Genomic DNA, 8708 nt, shown 5'->3' with positions numbered 1-8708 from the left:
TGCAGAGCCATTAGTAAAAAAAAGATTTCAAGAAAGACTATTTACAAAATGGGAAAGCTTCCGATCTATTTGACATGGGTGAAGGGGGGTACCCAAAGGTCATATCTGTCGTGTTCATTTTTGTCTCGCTAAGAAAGGGAAATGCTTTTTCATTTAAAACTTTCTCTTTTTCCCTCCTTTATGCAAGTTTTGGGAACACATTGAAGGATTCTGATGTGCGTTGGCTTCATTTGACTAGTGTCTGATAAAAGAATTTGTCAGAAAATACCTTTATTCTAACCTAACAGATCGATGGAACAGCGATTTTTTTCTACACTTCCCATCAAATCTGCTTGTACATATCAATATCTTTAGCATGAAAGAAAAGGCATGTAATTTTCTTACATATCAAAGAGAACCTCTAGTAAAAATTATTTGTACTCAGAGCAGATCCTTTAAAACTTGGTTTCTTATTTAGCCTTTTGCACTTAGCTCTGTTACTGTGGAGTGCCATTCACTTTCCCAGGTGTAAAACTAATGCAGAGAGTATGAATTGGGCATTTTTGTTCTTTTCCTCTTTTTCCTTAGATTCAAAACAAGGTTGTCATTTATCTTGAAAGATTTTAAGTGACCTCTTTCATACAAAATGTAACATTTTCAAGAAAAAACTTTTTTTTTGCATCATTTGTCTTGGGAAGAATTTCTACTTCTTTTGGACAGTCCTAGTGAAAATCACAGCTCAGGACACTAAAGTTTCATTTTTGACTGTTCTTTGTTGTTTTTTGTTCATCTGTGGGAATTATAGAGGCCAAGTGAGATGAATAAATGGCATCTTAACAGGCTTATTACAATGAACACTTGCCAACATGCTCTCAGCTTGAAAAATAAAGCTCTTATGATTTAATTTTTAGCAGCCTTCCTCCAAAAGTGAAATTTAATTAGAACCCAATTATACTGAAATTGAGGTAACCACTGAGGTAGTGCAATGAATACTCAGCCCCACATGGTCTGATTTATAATTCACAGCCACTTTGAGGAACTACCGTATTGTTACTTTATTATTCTCTCTGTATTCACATGTGCTTCCTATTAGTGTAAATGGCAATTGTACAGCTGCTGCAGTACAAATAACTTTGCATTTAATGGAAAAGATTTTTATATAAAGTCATATAAGAGTCTAGAGTTTATCAAATTTTTATTATTGCTTTATACTGCCAAGAATAAACACACACAACTTCATTAAATTTCAAGACCTTAAAAACCATGTGAGAAAGTTAGAGAAATGTTGATGCATCTTTTGGAAACAACAGGATCACCTTAATAAAGGATTACTACAGCAAACCCTTCTTAGAAAATGCAGTGTGGGGTTTCTTGTTTTGTACCCACTAACTTCAGTGTGAGACCAAAATGTTTCTTAACTCATAATTTCTATCTACTCCAGAGCTGTAATGGAGTCTAACATAGCTAAGCTGTACAGCTATCCATACAGTAAGAGCTAAAAAATAAGTTGTGTAGGATCAAACCAAAAGTTTACAAAAGTAGTATCTCCTGCAGTGGTCAAAAGTAGATGCCAAGGGAATTAAAAAAAAAAAAAAGCACATCTAAGTGATGTTGTTTCTTTGAATACCTTCTAAGCATCCAGTCTCTTGCAGCTCTGAGATTTCTTGAGCTGGTCATATTTTCACAGCTAGTGGTGCCAGTGGAATACAGACACCTAAATACATATCTAGAACAGATCAAGGTACCTCTGAAGTTCAGAACTGGCAGAGGATAACATAATTTGTAAGAACAGCCATAAAGCATCAAGCCACCTGCTTGAGTTCCCTGTCTCCTACTGGATTGGTGGCAGACACTCAGTGGTATTTTGTCAGACTATTTTCTTACCCTCAATCATGTTTCTCTTAAGGAATTCCTGGCACAGTTATAGGGCTTGTATCTGAGACTGGTAGTTAATTATGTGACCATAGAAAATAGAGCAAAAAGCTATATTAGAGCCCTCATCAGGGAAAGCATGAGGTACAAGGCAATAGAGAATCTGCAGGGTAAAAAAAAAAAAAAGGTAAAGAGAGAGTTGATCTGCTGAAATAATTTCATTTGACTAGTGCTGTAACTTACTTTCTGTCAGCTTTCAAGTCAGAAATAGTAATTTCATATATTTTAAAGTCTAACAGGGAATGTTAATGGTTAAATGGTGATCACTTACTTAGGTGATTAACGTTTCCTTTAATTTTGAAGTTGCCTTAGGATACTTTAAGTTCAAGCTGTTCTCTCCAGATATCATTTTGTATTTTCAAACTGATTTTTGTAATATAGCAAGCTGTATTTTCTATGGGATGAGCATAATGATCAGGTTTTGCAGGATAGCGCAATGGCTGCTCTCAAAAAGCTCCTCTCAATTCTTCTTGTTTTCTTCTGTACAAGAGGCTTAAAAATACTTCCGTTGTATCCATTTTCTCAAGTTGTGTGCTCTGATTTGCAGATCCAACAAGGTCGTGGTTGGTTCTGGTTGTTGGCAACAATGTCACTGAACGGTGACAGTGTATATCAGTGTGTAATTTCTCAGGCAAATGCTGTATCCACAGCCCAGCACTGCCACAGCTGTCTGGTATGGGTAGGAGGAGGCCGGATTGCTTGATCTCCTATGCAAACAACAATTAATACGCAGCATTCAGTACCTAATTATACTCTACTGAAAGGCAGAAAACACTACAGTAGTATATTCTTATTTATTACTCTTACTAACCCTATTCAGGCTGCAACTGTCATTATAAAACCAACTTAGAATCACTGAGATTTGAAAAGACCTCCAAGATCATCCAGTCCAAATGTCCACCTACCACTGGTATTTCCCCACTAAACTATGTGCCTTAGTACAACATCTAAACATTTCTTGAACACCTCCAGGGATGGTAATAGTTGTCTTTATAGAATTGAAAAGGAGTTTAGAAGTTGGTTAATTGCAGAGCACGTTTGACCATTCAGAAATCTGACCATCTCATACATGCAGTGCAAAAGGACTATTTCTGTCTTCTGCATGTGTTCTCTCTTCTCTATTGCATCTGTGGGCAAAAGATCCAGATGGTAAATTTGCATCTGCTCTGGTTCTAATAATGTGATTTAAACATGTATCTCTATTATTGGCTTTTATGGTCAGACACTGCTGAATCCTGCCTAGGTATAGAGTGGCTTCAAGCTTTGATGTTTAATTGAATCGTGTTCATGAGCCTGTCAGTATTGCTCAGCATGTTGGAAAATGTGGCCTGACTTCTTGTGATACAAGCTGTTAGAATGACCAAGACTTTTTGCTTCGATCCTTTAAAAAAAAAAAAATTCCTCTGTAAGCATCACATATAACATTCAAGAAAATCATAATAAAAGGTCATTAAGTAGTAAAGTGCTCCAAAATTAGTAAATGTTGGATATAATGACCCTTGCTATCTTCAGGGTCTGTGCTACACAGTGGAGAAGTCCTGTAGCATTGAAGAGTCTCTGGTCCTAAAAGGAAAAATCATCTCAGTGATGTCTCATTTAAAAGAGAAGTGAAGGGCTCAGGTGATTTTTTTTGTTTGTTTTTTACCTTTCCCTTTCTCCACACTTAGGTCCAGAAGCTGAGCCAGAGTATTAGAGCATGCATAGATATAACATTAAATTGAAGCATAGGAACCTACACAGCTCCTAGAATCATAGAATCGCTCACGTTGGAAAAGGCCTTAAAGATCATAGAGTCCAACCACAACCTAACCATACTACCCTAACTCTAACAACCCTCCACTAAATCATGTCCCTGAGGACCACATCCAAACAGTTTTTAAACATATCCAGGGATGGTGACTCAACCACCTTCCTGGGGAGCTTATTCCAGTGCTCCTGAGGGTATTAAGGTGGTTTGAAACAGCCTCATTTCTCTACTGAGAGAAAAACTACAATGAAAACCTTGTGTTTTCCTTGCTGAATCTGTTGGAAAGTGATAATAATAAAATATCATGAATACATCTGTCTTTGTTTAGAGAGGAAATGAAAGCAAACAGTGTCTAGACATGGAAGAAGCATTTAGCTGATGCTGGTGCCCAGCAGAAGCTATAATGTTTGCCACTGCTGGCATTATCTCCTTTGGATGTTTCCCCTGCTGCAGGAGCAGATCAGAGAAGCTGCTGCAGACTCCCAGGCTCAGCCAAAGATGTACTAAGCTCTGCTGAGAAGGCTGTTCTGTTACAGAAATTGGGTGCCTCTGCTCTCAGACTGGCAATGCTGTAGGGGGCTTGGCAGTATTTAGTTCCAGACATTAGGATGCTTGAAGAAAATGATACTTTGTCATTTTGTATCTGGGATTGCTTTTATATCATATTGATTTTATTTTGTTGCCTTCAGCTTTTCTATCCTTCTCTCTGAGTGTGACACCAGAGTCATAGTTCTTAAAATATACGCAGTCATAGGCTATGCATAACTGAACTCTGGAATGCAATCCAAATTTCCTCCTGGGCAGTGGGCAGTGCGCAGCTATGCACAGTCCTGTGGAAAGGCTGATAGTGATGCCACTGAGAACAGCAGGACAACAGCTCTGTCACTTGGGTAAAGGCTCATTTTCCACACCAGCTGTTGCAAAGAGCTTCAGCAATAACAGGCAAATCTTGAGATGTGCGTATAGGTTTCATTTAAGTCTGGTGTTTGCAGTATGAGGAGTGACAATCACAATGCATGGGAGAGGACACAAAGTGCTCTCAGGCACTCAACCTTTATGCCTGTGATCCACAGATAAAAATTGCTTTACTTGATCAGGTGAAGCATAGTTAGTGACATCAAGCAGAGCTAGCTTTCCAAAGGTGCTCACCCGTGTACTTTTTGTCCCTAGCTACTGTGAGAAGCTGGCTGCCGCATGCCCATGGAATGGGAAGGCACTGAGAGGACTTAAATGAGAAGGACAGGCAGATGAGTACTGCATGATACAAATGCTAGAGGAGCTGCTTGTTGTAGAGCAAGGACTTAGAAAATTGTTTTTGTTCACCAGGACATCTTGTCTTTAATCCTATGTGGAAACAATGGGGCTACTCCAGAGCAGCCTACAGTGTGGAAACAGATGGGGCCTATTCCATCTTTACTGGAGCTAAGGCAAGAAGTTGTGGCCTGCTCAGTAGGTCTGCTGGAGTGGACTGCTGGAGATGGATGGCACAGGCAATCTGTAGGCATGGGGTAACAGTGATACATACAGCCTTTCACACTGGTTCATGGGGCAGCTCAGAACTGGATTGAAAACAGTTATGCTGCACTCACTTGTGAGAGAGAGCATTGAGACCTTTTTGTATTCACTCAAAAGTGTCTTTTCTGAATTGAAAAGTACACTGTGAGGTGGATCTGTGGTGCATTGACCCAGTGAGGATACAGAGCTTCTGACTCACAGATTATTCCCTTTGTTTACAGAACAAAGTAATAAAGTCCCTCTCCTGACTGATAAGATTAAAAACAGCTCATCAGATTAGTTGAGCATCACCATGGATTGTACTTTTTTGTTCAAAACCAATGCTACAGAAATATACTAAGTGTATAATCATAATACAAAATCCTAGCTTTTTAAATTTACCTTGCTTAATGACAGTCAAAAAGTGGGTGAGGGGAAAAGGATCATTTTCAGCTGCAGTATATTACTATTTTCCTTGTGACTTTGGTCATAAAGGTCATTAATGGATGTTTGTTAACAGCAAGTGCATGTCTTGTATTATTGCCAGTCACCAAGATAGTGGTAGTACTAGGAATAAGTCAGAAACAACCAGAAATGAGGGTAAATTGTCCAGAATGAATTCGACAATTGTATAATTTAAAGCAGAAATGAAAAGCACATCTGACTAAACAATGTTTTTATGTCAACCTGCCAGTTTAGCAGCTGCAAAATGTATTATAATGTATACCATGGACTCAAGTTCTTCAGCCAGACTTCTTTCTTCACAGAAGTTTTGACTTAGTGCTGTTATGTCAGTTTGCTTTAGAAATTTCCCACTTCACTGGACAAGGACAGGTTCTAGAAGTGTCTGGATGTACTTGGTTATGCCTTTATGTATTTCCACAGCTTGAAACATAAACCTTCCCCTTGGAAAGCTACATCTCTTGAACTAGAGCAGGCACATTTTCCTTTTTTCCTGGTTCATAATCCCCAGATCCCACAGGCCTCCTAACCTATCAAAATATTTTATGCTCTCAAACTATGTTTGCCAAAATGCAGTAATGCTGGCAGTCTTTAAACCAGCAAAGACCACTGGAAAACTTACTTTAGTCTATCCTTATTCTCATTCTTACTCCTCCCATACAGTCTTCTGGAACAGCCGATGGAGCCCCTCTGGCTATTCTCAGATGGGAGAATGAGAACACTCACCATGGTGCCTGAAAGGGGAGGAAGACAGTAGTAGATAATGCTGAGACTCTGTGTAGAATGCTGTGACTGTTACAAGTACTGTAAATGTGTAAGTGGATGTTTAAAAGTATTCAATGATTTTGTGGGCTTAAGTAGTGACACCTTTGAAATGCTGATTATTACACAACAGACTATTATTCTAGAAATAAGTGATGAATGAAATGGTACTGGAAAACAGCACTTCTGAGTTTGTTTAGAATGTGAGAAAGCATCTTTTTTCTTCTACTCCCAAATTTACTCTTTTTGTGCTTATCTTTCTATGAGTCTGTTTTCACTGAGAAAAGAAAATTATAAACAGAGGTGTGTTGGGAAAAGATATTCTGTATTGTAACCAAAGTCGCACTGTTGAAGACAAGTTTCACTTCACAATGTAACACTAAATTAAGGTATCCCAAATCTGTTGAGAGTTCAGCCATATTGACATCTCAGGATTTAGTATTGTATTATTTCTGTTACAGGCAGGATGAGGTGACAAGATGCTATCAGACTTACCTTGCTCTAGTTCTAGTCTAGAAAATTAGAAAAAACAACAGGTTTATACAGAGGAAATGGTGATTGCTCCTATTGTCACATTTTTCAGGGAGTGTGTGGTAGTTTTATCAATAAACGGTTGATTGTCTAGAAGACAAAAAACAAGATGATTCTGAAAAAAAGAAAGTCTTTGCAATAGAGAATCAAATGGCCTTTTAACAAGTGTTTTGGAATAAATCTCAGTGTAACACCTGAAAAATGGCATGAATTGATAGACATTTTTGTTTGTTTGACTCCAGAATTAGAAGAAAATACTTCATATAATGCATTCTATGACCATATTTTAATTGTTAGCACGCAGCATTTTCTGGAAACAACATCATACATACAGCTGTATATGTATACAATGCATACAAAAGCACAGTAACAGAGTCTTTTAAAATGTGCGTATTGTATTAGCTACATGCCTAGCAAAGTTCCAGACAGATTAAGCAATGTCCACACACCACACTACTGGAGTTCGCAAGGAGACATATACATATAAGGTTACTTATTCAAAACAGGTTTTGAGTATTGGCCCCAGGGAAATAATGCTGAATTCCTGTCAAGAAGGAGTTACAGCCTGTCTGGGAGTACCTTTCCCATACAATTAAAAAGAACAGGCTCCAGCTTGTAGTTCTGCCAGAAGACACACTAACAGTGTCCACACATAGCAATTTAAGACAGCGAGTGAAAGAAGTGTAAATTAAACATAATCATCAAATCTACTAAAATTAGATTAATATCTTTCTTGTAGGATATCTGTATCATCTAGACATGTCTATATGAGACAAATGCCTGTAGGGAATAAAAATACAGTGGATTTGAAGTCCTATGAAATGCTACACTGTGCAGAGATTGCCAAGTAAAATGGGGCAGGGAACCAGAAAAAATGCAGAAATAAAGCAGAAACTCGATCATGGTTAATGATCACCATTGAGAAAGGAAGGCTTTATGATCTTGTGTTTTATGAGTGCAAAATACCTGGGCCTAAAAATAATTCAAGAAAGAGAGAAACTGAAAACTGTCTGGCATTCAGAAATTAGTGGCATAAAGTTGAAGAAGATACAAGAATGTGTAAGCTCATGCAGATATAAGGCATGGAGGAAGAGTAGAAGAGAAATGGAGAAAAAGGGAGGAGGAAATAATATTAGGCAGTTATGAATGGTGAATTCCTTAACTCTTCCTGAGAGATTTATAGAATCATGTCAACATGCCCTTTCATGTGAAGTGTCCCAGGAAGCCACTAAAGTCACTGAGCTACTGTAGTTAGCTATGGCAGGCAGAATGGAGCTACAACAGTTACATACCATAGGTCTTACCAGCTTAAACCATGTACAGATTACACCAATATAACATCTTGGTGCTTTAAAAATAGGGGTTGGAAGCTGTCTAGCCTTAAAGATAATGGTCTTATTCAAAATTCAAAAAAAGAATTTTTGAACTTCAGTTGGTTCCACAGATTTACAAATAAAATAGTAATAGCAAGGCATTAATAAGGACAAAAGGAACTGTAGGCTGCTACACTGCACTAGTACATCAGTTCTTGAATTTCTGAGACTTGCAACCAATCCTGAAAGCCAAACAAAACTTTTGTTGTCCCTTCTACAATTTGTTTTATAGAAGTTGCTGAAGAAGTGCAGGTTATAGTGTTATAACAAAGAAAGATCTGTGTTGAAGTAGTTCCAATCCACTCGAAAGGAATAGCTATTTAAAATCATATTTGGTTCATGAACTGGACCTAAAAAATATTTCCAGAAGGTGCCATTGCATGCCCTTACTGTTCCATCTTGTAAGACAGACACTGTAAGCATCTCCT

This window comes from Gallus gallus, chromosome 3, assembly GCF_016699485.2.
Source record: "Gallus gallus isolate bGalGal1 chromosome 3, bGalGal1.mat.broiler.GRCg7b, whole genome shotgun sequence".
NCBI lineage: Eukaryota > Metazoa > Chordata > Aves > Galliformes > Phasianidae > Gallus > Gallus gallus.
The sequence above is the reverse complement of the archived record's forward strand: the minus strand, read 5'-3'. Positions refer to the sequence as shown.